This window comes from Watersipora subatra, chromosome 5 (genome assembly GCF_963576615.1).
Source record: "Watersipora subatra chromosome 5, tzWatSuba1.1, whole genome shotgun sequence".
Taxonomy (NCBI): Eukaryota; Metazoa; Bryozoa; class Gymnolaemata; order Cheilostomatida; family Watersiporidae; genus Watersipora; species Watersipora subatra.
The window spans coordinates 45,944,053-45,961,577 of record NC_088712.1 but is presented as its reverse complement, the minus strand read 5'-3'; the positions used below and the strand labels follow the sequence as shown (position 1 = coordinate 45,961,577).

Here is a 17,525-nt window from a genome sequence, read left to right as displayed (position 1 = left end):
TTATTGTGACAATATTAGAACTAGTTTGTGGACGCCTTTCTACTGATCATTTTGTATTATGGATTCAAATAGGTTGGAAAGTTTTGAAATAGTTATCTTCCGTAGGTAGTGTTCAATTGAAGAGCGGCCGTTTTCACAACACTGCTTCTATAATGGTTCTCTATTGGAAGCATGGTTCATAAACAGGCAGCAATCAAATTGAAAGTTTACAATATTTACGTAACTATGAACTGCAACTGTTATAATCGACAGTTGAAAAGCAACACAAGAAAACATTAATGACCCTAAACAGCCGACTCACCATGGTTCTAAGGTTATCTGATGTCGACTTTGTGATGAAACAAACACGGATGAGTGTAGACGTTTGTCATTGGTGATTGTTTTGTATTGTCGAAACTTTGACTAAGTTATTATAAGATGTTTTTCGATGTTGATTCATGTGTTTATTCCATTGTTACTTTGAAGTTGTTTGTTATATTTTAATTATATTAGAAATATCTAATATTGGCGAATGCCCAAAGTTAAATTTAAACCGTCATTTTTTCATTTTAAACTAGTTATTTATTTAATGGATTTCATATTTTAAAATCGTTTCTCCGGTTTATTGTCAATCCACAAATATTGTTTTACGTATAAGCGTGTTTTCACCTAGGTATTCAATTAATTCATAACAAATTATTCAGTTTTTTCAAAGTATAATTGAAACAATAAACAAAGTTTAATTTCGGAAAGCGTAAAACTTTGTTTTGACACTGCATTATACTTGCGCATGGCTTAGTCTACTAACATGTCTAGGGTAGCACAACTCATACTTACCTGGCACAGGGATATCCATGATCAAGAAGGTGGATTCCTCAGGAAGAGGCCTTACCATTGCACTTCGGATTGGTTGACGCCTGCGATTATCCCAAATGTGGGTAACTCGGGTGCATAACTTTTGGTAGTGGGGGACTGCGTTCGCGCTATCCCCTAAAAATATAATGACAAGAATCTACAGATTGTTTTCTGACAGCTATAGCTGTAAACAGTATAGCCGCTTTGTCAACAGGTCAGCTGGGCTGACAAATCAGATTTCAGCCGGTGCAAAATATAACGATATCTTCATGTTTAAACCTATTAAAGTTCTATATACGCTATAAAAAAGGGCTGATACAGTAGTGTTCCTGAAAATTATTTTTTAATTTTCATTAAAGTTCCTTAAGTTCAGATTAAAAACCACATTTTGAATTAATAAAATAAAACAATGGATATGATTAAGACGTTTAACGAGACTATAATATTGATGATTGAGATAATCGATTTTCCCAGGTACTCCTTTAGTAAAATCGTAACAAACACTACAGCAATAACAAAAAAGGTTAATTGATATTCATATTATTGTGACAATATTAGAACTAGTTTGTGGACGCCTTTCTACTGATCATTTTGTATTATGGATTCAAATATGTTGGAAAGTTTTGAAATAGTTATCTTCCGTAGGTAGTGTTCAATTGAAGAGCGGCCGTTTTCACAACACTGCTTCTATAATGGTTCTCTATTGGAAGCATGGTTCATAAACAGGCAGCAATCAAATTGAAAGTTTACAATATTTACGTAACTATGAACTGCAACTGTTATAATCGACAGTTGAAAAGCAACACAAGAAAACATTAAAACCCTAAACAGCCGACTCATCATGGTTCTAAGGTTATCTGATGTCGACTTTGTGATGAAACAAACACGGATGATTGTAGACGTTTGTCATTGGTGATTGTTTTGTATTGTCGAAAGTTTGACTAAGTTATTATAAGATGTTATTCGATGTTGATTCATGTGTTTATTCCATTGTTACTTTGAAGTTGTTTGTTATATTTTAATTATATTAGAAATATGTAATATTGGCGAATGCCAAAAGTTAAATTTAAACCGTCATTTTTTCATTTTAAACTAGTTATTTATTTAATGGATTTCATATTTTAAAATCGTTTCTCCGGTTTATTGTCAATCCACAAATATTGTTTTATGTATAAGCGTGTTTTCACCTAGGTATTCAATTAATTCATAACAAATTATTCAGTTTTTTCAAAGTATATTTGAAACAATAAACAAAGTTTAATTTCGGAAAGCGTAAAACTTTGTTTTGACACTGCATTATACTTGCGCATGGCTTAGTCTACTAACATGTCTAGGGTAGCACAACTCATACTTACCTGGCACAGGGATATCCATGATCAAGAAGGTGGATTCCTCAGGAAGAGGCCTTACCATTGCACTTCGGTTTGGTTGACGCCTGCGATTATCCCAAATGTGGGTAACTCGGGTGCATAACTTTTGGTAGTGGGGGACTGCGTTCGCGCTATCCCCTAAAAATATAATGACAAGAATCTACAGATTGTTTTCTGACAGCTATAGCTGTAAACAGTATAGCCGCTTTGTCAACAGGTCAGCTGGGCTGACAAATCAGATTTCAGCCGGTGCAAAATATAACGATATCTTCATGTTTAAACCTATTAAAGTTCTATATACGCTATAAAAAACGGCTGATACAGTAGTGTTCCTGAAAATTATTTTTTAATTTTCATTGAAGTTCTTTAAGTTCAGATTAAAAACCACATTTTGAATTAATAAAATAAAACAATGGATATAATTAAGACGTTTAACGAGACTATAATATTGATGATTGAGATAATCGATTTTCCCAGGTACTCCTTTAGTAAAATCGTAGCAAACACTACAGCAATAGCAAAAAAAGTTAATTGATATTCATATTATTGTGACAATATTAGAACTAGTTTGTGGACGCCTTTCGACTGATCATTTTGTATTAAGGATTCAAATAGGTTGGAAAGTTTTGAAATGGCTAACTTCTGTAGATAGTGTTCAATAGAAGCGAGGCCGTTTTCACAACACTGCTTCCATATTGGTTCTCTATTGGAAGCATGGTTCATAAACAGGCAGCAATCAAATTGAAAGTTTACAATTTTTACGTAACTATGAACTGAAACTGTTATAATCGACAGTTGAAAAGCAGCACAAGAAAACATTAATGACCCTAAACAGCCAACTCACCATGGGTCTAAGGTTATCTGATGTCGACTTTGTGATGAAACAAACACGGATGAGTGTAGACGTTTGTCATTGGTGATTGTTTTGTATTGTCGAAACTTTGACTAAGTTATTATAAGATGTTATTCGATGTTGATTCATGTGTTTATTCCATTGTTACTTTGAAGTTGTTTGTTATATTTTAATTATATTAGAAATATGTAATATTGGCGAATGCCCAAAGTTAAATTTAAACCGTCATTTTTTCATTTTAAACTAGTTATTTATTTAATGGATTTCATATTTTAAAATCGTTTCTCCGGTTTATTGTCAATCCACAAATATTGTTTTATGTATAAGCGTGTTTTCACCTAGGTATTCAATTAATTCATAACAAATTATTCAGTTTTTTCAAAGTATAATTGAAACAATAAACAAAGTTTAATTTCGATTAGCGTAAAAAATTGTTTTGACACTGCATTATACTTGCGAATGGCTTAGTCTACTAACATGTCTAGGGTAGCACAACTCATACTTACCTGGCACAAGGATATCCATGATCAAGAAGGTGGATTCCTCAGGAATAGGCCTTACCATTGCACTTCGGTTTGGTTGACGCCTGCGATTATCCCAAATGTGGGTAACTCGGGTGCATAATTTTTGGTAGTGGGGGACTGCGTTCGCGCTATCCCCTAAAAATATAATGACAAAAATCTACAGATTGTTTTCTGACAGCTATAGCTGTAAACAGTATAGCCGCTTTGTCAACAGGTCAGCTGCGCTGACAAATCAGATTTCGGCCGGTGCAAAATATAACGATATTTTCATGTTGAAACCTATTAAACTTCTATATACGCTGTAAAAAAGGGCTGATACAGTAGTGTTCCTGAAAATTATTTTTCATTTTTCATTAAAGTTCCTTAAGTTCAGATTAAAAACCACATTTTGAATTAATAAAATAAAACAATGGATATGATTAAGACGTTTAACGAGACTATAATATTGATGATTGAGATAATCGATTTTCCCAGGTACTCCTTTAGTAAAATCGTAGCAAACACTACAGCAATAACAAAAAAGGTTAATTGATATTCATATTATTGTGACAATATTAGAACTAGTTTGTGGACGCCTTCCGACTGATCATTTTGTATTATGGATTCAAATAGGTTGGAAAGTTTTGAAATAGTTATCTTCCGTAGGTAGTGTTCAATTGAAGAGAGGCCGTTTTCACAACACTGCTTCTATAATGGTTCTCTATTGGAAGCATGGTTCATAAACAGGCAGCAATCAAATTGAAAGTTTACAATATTTACGTAACTATGAACTGCAACTGTTATAATCGACAGTTGAAAAGCAACACAAGAAAACATTAATGACCCTAAACAGCCGACTCACCATGGTTCTAAGGTTATCTGATGTCGACTTTGTGATGAAACAAACACGGACGAGTGTAGACGTTTGTCATTGGTGATTGTTTTGTATTGTCGAAAATTTGACTAAGTTATTATAAGATGTTATTCGATGTTGATTCATGTGTTTATTCCATTGTTACTTTGAAGTTGTTTGTTATATTTTAATTATATTAGAAATATGTAATATTGGCGAATGCCCAAAGTTAAATTTAAACTGTCATTTTTTCATTTTAAACTAGTTATTTATTTAATGGATTTCATATTTTAAAATCGTTTCCCCTGTTTATTGTCAATCCGCTAATATTGTTTTATGTATAAGCGTGTTTTCATCTAGGTATTCAATTAAATCATAACAAATTGTTCAGTTTTTTCAAAGTATATTTGAAACAATAAACAAAGTTTAATTTCGGAAAGCGTAAAACTTTGTTTTGACACTGCATTATACTTGCGCATGGCTTAGTCTACTAACATGTCTAGGGTAGCACAACTCATACTTACCTGGCACAGGGATATCCATGATCAAGAAGGTGGATTCCTCAGGAAGAGGCCTTACCATTGCACTTCGGTTTGGTTGACGCCTGCGATTATCCCAAATGTGGGTAACTCGGGTGCATAATTTTTGGTAGTGGGGGACTGCGTTCGCGCTATCCCCTAAAAATATAATGACAAAAATCTACAGATTGTTTTCTGACAGCTATAGCTGTAAACAGTATAGCCACTTTGTCAACAGGTCAGCTGCGCTGACAAATCAGATTTCGGCCGGTGCAAAATATAACGATATTTTCATGTTGAAACCTATTAAAATTCTATATACGCTATAAAAAGGGCTGATACAGTAGTGTTCCTGAAAATTATTTTTCATTTTTCATTAAAGTTCCTTAAGTTCAGATTAAAAACCACATTTTGAATTAATAAAATAAAACAATGGATATGATTAAGACGTTTAACGAGACTATAATATTGATGATTGAGATAATCGATTTTCCCAGGTACTCCTTTAGTAAAATCGTAGCAAACACTACAGCAATAACAAAAAAGGTTAATTGATATTCATATTATTGTGACAATATTAGAACTAGTTTGTGGACGCCTTTCTACTGATCATTTTGTATTATGGATTCAAATAGGTTGGAAAGTTTTGAAATAGTTATCTTCCGTAGGTAGTGTTCAATTGAAGAGCGGCCGTTTTCACAACACTGCTTCTATAATGGTTCTCTATTGGAAGCATGGTTCATAAACAGGCAGCAATCAAATTGAAAGTTTACAATATTTACGTAACTATGAACTGCAACTGTTATAATCGACAGTTGAAAAGCAACACAAGAAAACATTAATGACCCTAAACAGCCGACTCACCATGGTTCTAAGGTTATCTGATGTCGACTTTGTGATGAAACAAACACGGATGAGTGTAGACGTTTGTCATTGGTGATTGTTTTGTATTGTCGAAACTTTGACTAAGTTATTATAAGATGTTTTTCGATGTTGATTCATGCGTTTATTCTATTGTTACTTTGAAGTTGTTTGTTATATTTTAATTATATTAGAAATATGTAATATTGGCGAATGCCCAAAGTTAAATTTAAACCGTCATTTTTTCATTTTAAACTAGTTATTTATTTAATGGATTTCATATTTTAAAATCGTTTCCCCTGTCTATTGTCAATCCACAAAGATTGTTTTATGTATAAGCATGTTTTCATCTAGGTAATCAATTAATTCATAACAAATTATTCAGTTTTTTCAAAGTATATTTGAAACAATAAAAAAAGTTTAATTTCGGAAAGCGTAAAACTTTGTTTTGACACTGCATTATACTTGCGCATGGCTTAGTCTACTAACATGTCTAGGGTAGCACAACTCATACTTACCTGGCACAGGGATATCCATGATCAAGAAGGTGGATTCCTCAGGAAGAGGCCTTACCATTGCACTTCGGTTTGGTTGACGCCTGCGATTATCCCAAATGTGGGTAACTCGGGTGCATAACTTTTGGTAGTGGGGGACTGCGTTCGCGCTATCCCCTAAAAATATAATGACAATAATCTACAGATTGTTTTCTGACAGCTATAGCTGTAAACCAGTATAGCCGCTTTGTCAACAGGTCAGCTGGGCTGACAAATCAGATTTCAGCCGGTGCAAAATATAACGATATCTTCATGTTTAAACCTATTAAAGTTCTATATACGCTATAAAAAACGGCTGATACAGTAGTGTTCCTGAAAATTATTTTTTAATTTTCATTGAAGTTCTTTAAGTTCAGATTAAAAACCACATTTTGAATTAATAAAATAAAACAATGGATATAATTAAGACGTTTAACGAGACTATAATATTGATGATTGAGATAATCGATTTTCCCAGGTACTCCTTTAGTAAAATCGTAGCAAACACTACAGCAATAGCAAAAAAAGTTAATTGATATTCATATTATTGTGACAATATTAGAACTAGTTTGTGGACGCCTTTCGACTGATCATTTTGTATTAAGGATTCAAATAGGTTGGAAAGTTTTGAAATGGCTAACTTCTGTAGATAGTGTTCAATAGAAGCGAGGCCGTTTTCACAACACTGCTTCCATATTGGTTCTCTATTGGAAGCATGGTTCATAAACAGGCAGCAATCAAATTGAAAGTTTACAATTTTTACGTAACTATGAACTGAAACTGTTATAATCGACAGTTGAAAAGCAGCACAAGAAAACATTAATGACCCTAAACAGCCAACTCACCATGGGTCTAAGGTTATCTGATGTCGACTTTGTGATGAAACAAACACGGATGAGTGTAGACGTTTGTCATTGGTGATTGTTTTGTATTGTCGAAACTTTGACTAAGTTATTATAAGATGTTATTCGATGTTGATTCATGTGTTTATTCCATTGTTACTTTGAAGTTGTTTGTTATATTTTAATTATATTAGAAATATGTAATATTGGCGAATGCCCAAAGTTAAATTTAAACCGTCATTTTTTCATTTTAAACTAGTTATTTATTTAATGGATTTCATATTTTAAAATCGTTTCTCCGGTTTATTGTCAATCCACAAATATTGTTTTATGTATAAGCGTGTTTTCACCTAGGTATTCAATTAATTCATAACAAATTATTCAGTTTTTTCAAAGTATAATTGAAACAATAAACAAAGTTTAATTTCGATTAGCGTAAAAAATTGTTTTGACACTGCATTATACTTGCGAATGGCTTAGTCTACTAACATGTCTAGGGTAGCACAACTCATACTTACCTGGCACAAGGATATCCATGATCAAGAAGGTGGATTCCTCAGGAATAGGCCTTACCATTGCACTTCGGTTTGGTTGACGCCTGCGATTATCCCAAATGTGGGTAACTCGGGTGCATAATTTTTGGTAGTGGGGGACTGCGTTCGCGCTATCCCCTAAAAATATAATGACAAAAATCTACAGATTGTTTTCTGACAGCTATAGCTGTAAACAGTATAGCCGCTTTGTCAACAGGTCAGCTGCGCTGACAAATCAGATTTCGGCCGGTGCAAAATATAACGATATTTTCATGTTGAAACCTATTAAACTTCTATATACGCTGTAAAAAAGGGCTGATACAGTAGTGTTCCTGAAAATTATTTTTCATTTTTCATTAAAGTTCCTTAAGTTCAGATTAAAAACCACATTTTGAATTAATAAAATAAAACAATGGATATGATTAAGACGTTTAACGAGACTATAATATTGATGATTGAGATAATCGATTTTCCCAGGTACTCCTTTAGTAAAATCGTAGCAAACACTACAGCAATAACAAAAAAGGTTAATTGATATTCATATTATTGTGACAATATTAGAACTAGTTTGTGGACGCCTTCCGACTGATCATTTTGTATTATGGATTCAAATAGGTTGGAAAGTTTTGAAATAGTTATCTTCCGTAGGTAGTGTTCAATTGAAGAGAGGCCGTTTTCACAACACTGCTTCTATAATGGTTCTCTATTGGAAGCATGGTTCATAAACAGGCAGCAATCAAATTGAAAGTTTACAATATTTACGTAACTATGAACTGCAACTGTTATAATCGACAGTTGAAAAGCAACACAAGAAAACATTAATGACCCTAAACAGCCGACTCACCATGGTTCTAAGGTTATCTGATGTCGACTTTGTGATGAAACAAACACGGACGAGTGTAGACGTTTGTCATTGGTGATTGTTTTGTATTGTCGAAAATTTGACTAAGTTATTATAAGATGTTATTCGATGTTGATTCATGTGTTTATTCCATTGTTACTTTGAAGTTGTTTGTTATATTTTAATTATATTAGAAATATGTAATATTGGCGAATGCCCAAAGTTAAATTTAAACTGTCATTTTTTCATTTTAAACTAGTTATTTATTTAATGGATTTCATATTTTAAAATCGTTTCCCCTGTTTATTGTCAATCCGCTAATATTGTTTTATGTATAAGCGTGTTTTCATCTAGGTATTCAATTAAATCATAACAAATTGTTCAGTTTTTTCAAAGTATATTTGAAACAATAAACAAAGTTTAATTTCGGAAAGCGTAAAACTTTGTTTTGACACTGCATTATACTTGCGCATGGCTTAGTCTACTAACATGTCTAGGGTAGCACAACTCATACTTACCTGGCACAGGGATATCCATGATCAAGAAGGTGGATTCCTCAGGAAGAGGCCTTACCATTGCACTTCGGTTTGGTTGACGCCTGCGATTATCCCAAATGTGGGTAACTCGGGTGCATAATTTTTGGTAGTGGGGGACTGCGTTCGCGCTATCCCCTAAAAATATAATGACAAAAATCTACAGATTGTTTTCTGACAGCTATAGCTGTAAACAGTATAGCCACTTTGTCAACAGGTCAGCTGCGCTGACAAATCAGATTTCGGCCGGTGCAAAATATAACGATATTTTCATGTTGAAACCTATTAAAATTCTATATACGCTATAAAAAGGGCTGATACAGTAGTGTTCCTGAAAATTATTTTTCATTTTTCATTAAAGTTCCTTAAGTTCAGATTAAAAACCACATTTTGAATTAATAAAATAAAACAATGGATATGATTAAGACGTTTAACGAGACTATAATATTGATGATTGAGATAATCGATTTTCCCAGGTACTCCTTTAGTAAAATCGTAGCAAACACTACAGCAATAACAAAAAAGGTTAATTGATATTCATATTATTGTGACAATATTAGAACTAGTTTGTGGACGCCTTTCTACTGATCATTTTGTATTATGGATTCAAATAGGTTGGAAAGTTTTGAAATAGTTATCTTCCGTAGGTAGTGTTCAATTGAAGAGCGGCCGTTTTCACAACACTGCTTCTATAATGGTTCTCTATTGGAAGCATGGTTCATAAACAGGCAGCAATCAAATTGAAAGTTTACAATATTTACGTAACTATGAACTGCAACTGTTATAATCGACAGTTGAAAAGCAACACAAGAAAACATTAATGACCCTAAACAGCCGACTCACCATGGTTCTAAGGTTATCTGATGTCGACTTTGTGATGAAACAAACACGGATGAGTGTAGACGTTTGTCATTGGTGATTGTTTTGTATTGTCGAAACTTTGACTAAGTTATTATAAGATGTTTTTCGATGTTGATTCATGCGTTTATTCTATTGTTACTTTGAAGTTGTTTGTTATATTTTAATTATATTAGAAATATGTAATATTGGCGAATGCCCAAAGTTAAATTTAAACCGTCATTTTTTCATTTTAAACTAGTTATTTATTTAATGGATTTCATATTTTAAAATCGTTTCCCCTGTCTATTGTCAATCCACAAAGATTGTTTTATGTATAAGCATGTTTTCATCTAGGTAATCAATTAATTCATAACAAATTATTCAGTTTTTTCAAAGTATATTTGAAACAATAAAAAAAGTTTAATTTCGGAAAGCGTAAAACTTTGTTTTGACACTGCATTATACTTGCGCATGGCTTAGTCTACTAACATGTCTAGGGTAGCACAACTCATACTTACCTGGCACAGGGATATCCATGATCAAGAAGGTGGATTCCTCAGGAAGAGGCCTTACCATTGCACTTCGGTTTGGTTGACGCCTGCGATTATCCCAAATGTGGGTAACTCGGGTGCATAACTTTTGGTAGTGGGGGACTGCGTTCGCGCTATCCCCTAAAAATATAATGACAATAATCTACAGATTGTTTTCTGACAGCTATAGCTGTAAACCAGTATAGCCGCTTTGTCAACAGGTCAGCTGGGCTGACAAATCAGATTTCAGCCGGTGCAAAATATAACGATATCTTCATGTTTAAACCTATTAAAGTTCTATATACGCTATAAAAAACGGCTGATACAGTAGTGTTCCTGAAAATTATTTTTTAATTTTCATTGAAGTTCTTTAAGTTCAGATTAAAAACCACATTTTGAATTAATAAAATAAAACAATGGATATAATTAAGACGTTTAACGAGACTATAATATTGATGATTGAGATAATCGATTTTCCCAGGTACTCCTTTAGTAAAATCGTAGCAAACACTACAGCAATAGCAAAAAAAGTTAATTGATATTCATATTATTGTGACAATATTAGAACTAGTTTGTGGACGCCTTTCGACTGATCATTTTGTATTAAGGATTCAAATAGGTTGGAAAGTTTTGAAATGGCTAACTTCTGTAGATAGTGTTCAATAGAAGCGAGGCCGTTTTCACAACACTGCTTCCATATTGGTTCTCTATTGGAAGCATGGTTCATAAACAGGCAGCAATCAAATTGAAAGTTTACAATTTTTACGTAACTATGAACTGAAACTGTTATAATCGACAGTTGAAAAGCAGCACAAGAAAACATTAATGACCCTAAACAGCCAACTCACCATGGGTCTAAGGTTATCTGATGTCGACTTTGTGATGAAACAAACACGGATGAGTGTAGACGTTTGTCATTGGTGATTGTTTTGTATTGTCGAAACTTTGACTAAGTTATTATAAGATGTTATTCGATGTTGATTCATGTGTTTATTCCATTGTTACTTTGAAGTTGTTTGTTATATTTTAATTATATTAGAAATATGTAATATTGGCGAATGCCCAAAGTTAAATTTAAACCGTCATTTTTTCATTTTAAACTAGTTATTTATTTAATGGATTTCATATTTTAAAATCGTTTCTCCGGTTTATTGTCAATCCACAAATATTGTTTTATGTATAAGCGTGTTTTCACCTAGGTATTCAATTAATTCATAACAAGTTATTCAGTTTTTTCAAAGTATAATTGAAACAATAAACAAAGTTTAATTTCGATTAGCGTAAAAAATTGTTTTGACACTGCATTATACTTGCGAATGGCTTAGTCTACTAACATGTCTAGGGTAGCACAACTCATACTTACCTGGCACAAGGATATCCATGATCAAGAAGGTGGATTCCTCAGGAATAGGCCTTACCATTGCACTTCGGTTTGGTTGACGCCTGCGATTATCCCAAATGTGGGTAACTCGGGTGCATAATTTTTGGTAGTGGGGGACTGCGTTCGCGCTATCCCCTAAAAATATAATGACAAAAATCTACAGATTGTTTTCTGACAGCTATAGCTGTAAACAGTATAGCCGCTTTGTCAACAGGTCAGCTGCGCTGACAAATCAGATTTCGGCCGGTGCAAAATATAACGATATTTTCATGTTGAAACCTATTAAACTTCTATATACGCTGTAAAAAAGGGCTGATACAGTAGTGTTCCTGAAAATTATTTTTCATTTTTCATTAAAGTTCCTTAAGTTCAGATTAAAAACCACATTTTGAATTAATAAAATAAAACAATGGATATGATTAAGACGTTTAACGAGACTATAATATTGATGATTGAGATAATCGATTTTCCCAGGTACTCCTTTAGTAAAATCGTAGCAAACACTACAGCAATAACAAAAAAGGTTAATTGATATTCATATTATTGTGACAATATTAGAACTAGTTTGTGGACGCCTTCCGACTGATCATTTTGTATTATGGATTCAAATAGGTTGGAAAGTTTTGAAATAGTTATCTTCCGTAGGTAGTGTTCAATTGAAGAGAGGCCGTTTTCACAACACTGCTTCTATAATGGTTCTCTATTGGAAGCATGGTTCATAAACAGGCAGCAATCAAATTGAAAGTTTACAATATTTACGTAACTATGAACTGCAACTGTTATAATCGACAGTTGAAAAGCAACACAAGAAAACATTAATGACCCTAAACAGCCGACTCACCATGGTTCTAAGGTTATCTGATGTCGACTTTGTGATGAAACAAACACGGACGAGTGTAGACGTTTGTCATTGGTGATTGTTTTGTATTGTCGAAAATTTGACTAAGTTATTATAAGATGTTATTCGATGTTGATTCATGTGTTTATTCCATTGTTACTTTGAAGTTGTTTGTTATATTTTAATTATATTAGAAATATGTAATATTGGCGAATGCCCAAAGTTAAATTTAAACTGTCATTTTTTCATTTTAAACTAGTTATTTATTTAATGGATTTCATATTTTAAAATCGTTTCCCCTGTTTATTGTCAATCCGCAAATATTGTTTTATGTATAAGCGTGTTTTCATCTAGGTATTCAATTAAATCATAACAAATTGTTCAGTTTTTTCAAAGTATATTTGAAACAATAAACAAAGTTTAATTTCGGAAAGCGTAAAACTTTGTTTTGACACTGCATTATACTTGCGCATGGCTTAGTCTACTAACATGTCTAGGGTAGCACAACTCATACTTACCTGGCACAGGGATATCCATGATCAAGAAGGTGGATTCCTCAGGAAGAGGCCTTACCATTGCACTTCGGTTTGGTTGACGCCTGCGATTATCCCAAATGTGGGTAACTCGGGTGCATAATTTTTGGTAGTGGGGGACTGCGTTCGCGCTATCCCCTAAAAATATAATGACAAAAATCTACAGATTGTTTTCTGACAGCTATAGCTGTAAACAGTATAGCCGCTTTGTCAACAGGTCAGCTGCGCTGACAAATCAGATTTCGGCCGGTGCAAAATATAACGATATTTTCATGTTGAAACCTATTAAAATTCTATATACGCTATAAAAAGGGCTGATACAGTAGTGTTCCTGAAAATTATTTTTCATTTTTCATTAAAGTTCCTTAAGTTCAGATTAAAAACCACATTTTGAATTAATAAAATAAAACAATGGATATGATTAAGACGTTTAACGAGACTATAATATTGATGATTGAGATAATCGATTTTCCCAGGTACTCCTTTAGTAAAATCGTAGCAAACACTACAGCAATAACAAAAAAAGTTAATTGATATTCATGTTATTGTGACAATATTAGAAATAGCTTTTGGACCCCTTTCTACTGATCATTTTGTATTATGGATTCAAATAGGTTGGAAAGTTTTGAAATAGTTATCTTCCGTAGGTAGTGTTCAATTGAAGAGAGGCCGTTTTCACAACACTGCTTCTATAATGGTTCTCTATTGGAAGCATGGTTCATAAACAGGCAGCAATCAAATTGAAAGTTTACAATATTTACGTAACTATGAACTGCAACTGTTATAATCGACAGTTGAAAAGCAACACAAGAAAACATTAATGACCCTAAACAGCCGACTCACCATGGTTCTAAGGTTATCTGATGTCGACTTTGTGATGAAACAAACAAGGACGAGCGTAGACGTTTGTCATTGGTGATTGTTTTGTATTGTCGAAAATTTGACTAAGTTATTATAAGATGTTATTCGATGTTGATTCATGTGTTTATTCCATTGTTACTTTGAAGTTGTTTGTTATATTTTAATTATATTAGAAATATGTAATATTGGCGAATGCCCAAAGTTAAATTTAAACCGTCATTTTTTCATTTTAAACTAGTTATTTATTTAATGGATTTCATATTTTAAAATCGGTTCTCCTGTTTATTGTCAATCCGCAAATATTGTTTTATGTATAAGCGTGTTTTCATCTAGTTATTCAATTAATTCATAACAAATGACTCAATTTATTTCAAAGTATAATTGAAACAATAAACAAAGTTCAATTTCGGAAAGCGTAAAATTTTGTTTTGACACTGCATTATACTTGCGCATGGCTTAGTCTACTAACATGTCTAGGGTAGCACAACTCATACTTACCTGGCACAGGGATATCCATGATCAAGAAGGTGGATTCCTCAGGAAGAGGCCTTACCATTGCACTTCGGTTTGGTTGACGCCTGCGATTATCCCAAATGTGGGTAACTCGGGTGCATAATTTTTGGTAGTGGGGGACTGCGTTCGCGCTATCCCCTAAAAATATAATGACAAAAATCTACAGATTGTTTTCTGACAGCTATAGCTGTAAACAGTATAGCCGCTTTGTCAACAGGTCAGCTGCGCTGACAAATCAGATTTCGGCCGGTGCAAAATATAACGATATTTTCATGTTGAAACCTATTAAAATTCTATATACGCTATAAAAAGGGCTGATACAGTAGTGTTCCTGAAAATTATTTTTCATTTTTCATTAAAGTTCCTTAAGTTCAGATTAAAAACCACATTTTGAATTAATAAAATAAAACAATGAATATGATTAAGACGTTTAACGAGACTATAATATTGATGATTGAGATAATCGATTTTCCCAGGTACTCCTTTAGTAAAATCGTAGCAAACACTACAGCAATAACAAAAAAGGTTAATTGATATTCATATTATTGTGACAATATTAGAACTAGTTTGTGGACGCCTTTCTACTGATCATTTTGTATTATGGATTCAAATAGGTTGGAAAGTTTTGAAATAGTTATCTTCCGTAGGTAGTGTTCAATTGAAGAGCGGCCGTTTTCACAACACTGCTTCTATAATGGTTCTCTATTGGAAGCATGGTTCATAAACAGGCAGCAATCAAATTGAAAGTTTACAATATTTACGTAACTATGAACTGCAACTGTTATAATCGACAGTTGAAAAGCAACACAAGAAAACATTAATGACCCTAAACAGCCGACTCACCATGGTTCTAAGGTTATCTGATGTCGACTTTGTGATGAAACAAACACGGATGAGTGTAGACGTTTGTCATTGGTGATTGTTTTGTATTGTCGAAACTTTGACTAAGTTATTATAAGATGTTTTTCGATGTTGATTCATGTGTTTATTCCATTGTTACTTTGAAGTTGTTTGTTATATTTTAATTATATTAGAAATATGTAATATTGGCGAATGCCCAAAGTTAAATTTAAACCGTCATTTTTTCATTTTAAACTAGTTATTTATTTAATGGATTTCATATTTTAAAATCGTTTCCCCTGTCTATTGTCAATCCACAAAGATTGTTTTATGTATAAGCATGTTTTCATCTAGGTAATCAATTAATTCATAACAAATTATTCAGTTTTTTCAAAGTATATTTGAAACAATAAAAAAAGTTTAATTTCGGAAAGCGTAAAACTTTGTTTTGACACTGCATTATACTTGCGCATGGCTTAGTCTACTAACATGTCTAGGGTAGCACAACTCATACTTACCTGGCACAGGGATATCCATGATCAAGAAGGTGGATTCCTCAGGAAGAGGCCTTACCATTGCACTTCGGTTTGGTTGACGCCTGCGATTATCCCAAATGTGGGTAACTCGGGTGCATAACTTTTGGTAGTGGGGGACTGCGTTCGCGCTATCCCCTAAAAATATAATGACAATAATCTACAGATTGTTTTCTGACAGCTATAGCTGTAAACCAGTATAGCCGCTTTGTCAACAGGTCAGCTGCGCTGACAAATCAGATTTCAGCCGGTGCAAAATATAACGATACTTTCATGTTTAAACCTATTAAAGTTCTATATACGCAATAAAAATGGGCTGATACAGTAGTGTTCCAGAAAATTATTTTTCAATTTTCATTAAAGTTCCTTAAGTTCAGATTAAAAACCACATTTTGAATTAATAAAATAAAACAATGGATATGATTAAGACGTTTAACGAGACTATAATATTGATGATTGAGATAATCGATCTTCCTAGGTATTCCTTTAGTAGCAAACACTACAGCAATAACAAAAAAAGTTAATTGATATTCATGTTATTGTGACAATATTACAACTAATTTGTGGACCCCTTTCTACTGATCATTTTGTATTAAGGATTCAAATAGGTTGGAAAGTTTTGAAATAGTTATCTTCCGTCGGTAGTGTTCAATTGAAGAGAGGCCGTTTTCACAACACTTCTTCTATAATGGTTCTCTATTGGAAGCATGGTTCATAAACAGGCAGCAATCAAATTGAAAGTTTACAATATTTACGTAACTATGAACTGCAACTGTTATAATCGACAGTTGAAAAGCAACACAAGAAAACATTAATGACCCTAAACAGCCGACTCACCATGGTTCTAAGGTTATCTGATGTCGACTTTGTGATGAAACAAACACGGATGAGTGTAGACGTTTGTCATTGGTGATTGTTTTGTATTGTCGAAACTTTGACTAAGTTATTATAAGATGTTATTCGATGTTGATTCATGTGTTTATTCCATTGTTACTTTGAAGTTGTTTGTTATATTTTAATTATATTAGAAATATGTAATATTGGCGAATGCCCAAAGTTAAATTTAAACCGTCATTTTTTCATTTTAAACTAGTTATTTATTTAATGGATTTCATATTTTAAAATCGTTTCTCCGGTTTATTGTCAATCCACAAATATTGTTTTATGTATAAGCGTGTTTTCACCTAGGTATTCAATTAATTCATAACAAATTATTCAGTTTTTTCAAAGTATAATTGAAACAATAAACAAAGTTTAATTTCGGAAAGCGTAAAACTTTGTTTTGACACTGCATTATACTTGCGCATGGCTTAGTCTACTAACATGTCTAGGGTAGCACAACTCATACTTACCTGGCACAGGGATATCCATGATCAAGAAGGTGGATTCCTCAGGAAGAGGCCTTACCATTGCACTTCGGTTTGGTTGACGCCTGCGATTATCCCAAATGTGGGTAACTCGGGTGCATAACTTTTGGTAGTGGGGGACTGCGTTCGCGCTATCCCCTAAAAATATAATGACAAGAATCTACAGATTGTTTTCTGACAGCTATAGCTGTAAACAGTATAGCCGCTTTGTCAAC

At 33.2% G+C, this 17,525-nt stretch overlaps 13 non-coding genes across 13 annotated transcripts; all 13 read left to right on the top strand.

Moving 5' to 3' along the window:
* Window positions 1-808: 808 nt before the first annotated feature.
* LOC137397776 (U1 spliceosomal RNA) lies at window positions 809-972 on the top strand. Its single transcript, XR_010978826.1, has one exon. It is a non-coding gene; the product is annotated as a U1 spliceosomal RNA (small nuclear RNA).
* Window positions 973-2,181: 1,209 nt separating this feature from the next.
* LOC137397749 (U1 spliceosomal RNA) lies at window positions 2,182-2,345 on the top strand. Its single transcript, XR_010978799.1, has one exon. It is a non-coding gene; the product is annotated as a U1 spliceosomal RNA (small nuclear RNA).
* Window positions 2,346-3,555: 1,210 nt separating this feature from the next.
* LOC137397713 (U1 spliceosomal RNA) lies at window positions 3,556-3,719 on the top strand. Its single transcript, XR_010978765.1, has one exon. It is a non-coding gene; the product is annotated as a U1 spliceosomal RNA (small nuclear RNA).
* Window positions 3,720-4,929: 1,210 nt separating this feature from the next.
* LOC137397873 (U1 spliceosomal RNA) lies at window positions 4,930-5,093 on the top strand. The gene has a single exon (XR_010978916.1). It is a non-coding gene; the product is annotated as a U1 spliceosomal RNA (small nuclear RNA).
* Window positions 5,094-6,302: 1,209 nt separating this feature from the next.
* On the top strand, window positions 6,303-6,466 carry LOC137397748 (U1 spliceosomal RNA). Its single transcript, XR_010978798.1, has one exon. It is a non-coding gene; the product is annotated as a U1 spliceosomal RNA (small nuclear RNA).
* A 1,211-nt stretch (window positions 6,467-7,677) lies between these two features.
* Window positions 7,678-7,841, top strand: LOC137397711 (U1 spliceosomal RNA). The gene has a single exon (XR_010978763.1). It is a non-coding gene; the product is annotated as a U1 spliceosomal RNA (small nuclear RNA).
* A 1,210-nt stretch (window positions 7,842-9,051) lies between these two features.
* On the top strand, window positions 9,052-9,215 carry LOC137397872 (U1 spliceosomal RNA). Its single transcript, XR_010978915.1, has one exon. It is a non-coding gene; the product is annotated as a U1 spliceosomal RNA (small nuclear RNA).
* A 1,209-nt stretch (window positions 9,216-10,424) lies between these two features.
* On the top strand, window positions 10,425-10,588 carry LOC137397746 (U1 spliceosomal RNA). Its single transcript, XR_010978796.1, has one exon. It is a non-coding gene; the product is annotated as a U1 spliceosomal RNA (small nuclear RNA).
* Window positions 10,589-11,799: 1,211 nt separating this feature from the next.
* Window positions 11,800-11,963, top strand: LOC137397710 (U1 spliceosomal RNA). Its single transcript, XR_010978762.1, has one exon. It is a non-coding gene; the product is annotated as a U1 spliceosomal RNA (small nuclear RNA).
* Window positions 11,964-13,173: 1,210 nt separating this feature from the next.
* On the top strand, window positions 13,174-13,337 carry LOC137397870 (U1 spliceosomal RNA). Its single transcript, XR_010978914.1, has one exon. It is a non-coding gene; the product is annotated as a U1 spliceosomal RNA (small nuclear RNA).
* A 1,210-nt stretch (window positions 13,338-14,547) lies between these two features.
* On the top strand, window positions 14,548-14,711 carry LOC137397869 (U1 spliceosomal RNA). Its single transcript, XR_010978913.1, has one exon. It is a non-coding gene; the product is annotated as a U1 spliceosomal RNA (small nuclear RNA).
* Window positions 14,712-15,920: 1,209 nt separating this feature from the next.
* On the top strand, window positions 15,921-16,084 carry LOC137397745 (U1 spliceosomal RNA). Its single transcript, XR_010978795.1, has one exon. It is a non-coding gene; the product is annotated as a U1 spliceosomal RNA (small nuclear RNA).
* Window positions 16,085-17,287: 1,203 nt separating this feature from the next.
* Window positions 17,288-17,451, top strand: LOC137397744 (U1 spliceosomal RNA). The gene has a single exon (XR_010978794.1). It is a non-coding gene; the product is annotated as a U1 spliceosomal RNA (small nuclear RNA).
* The last annotated feature ends 74 nt before the right edge of the window (window positions 17,452-17,525 follow it).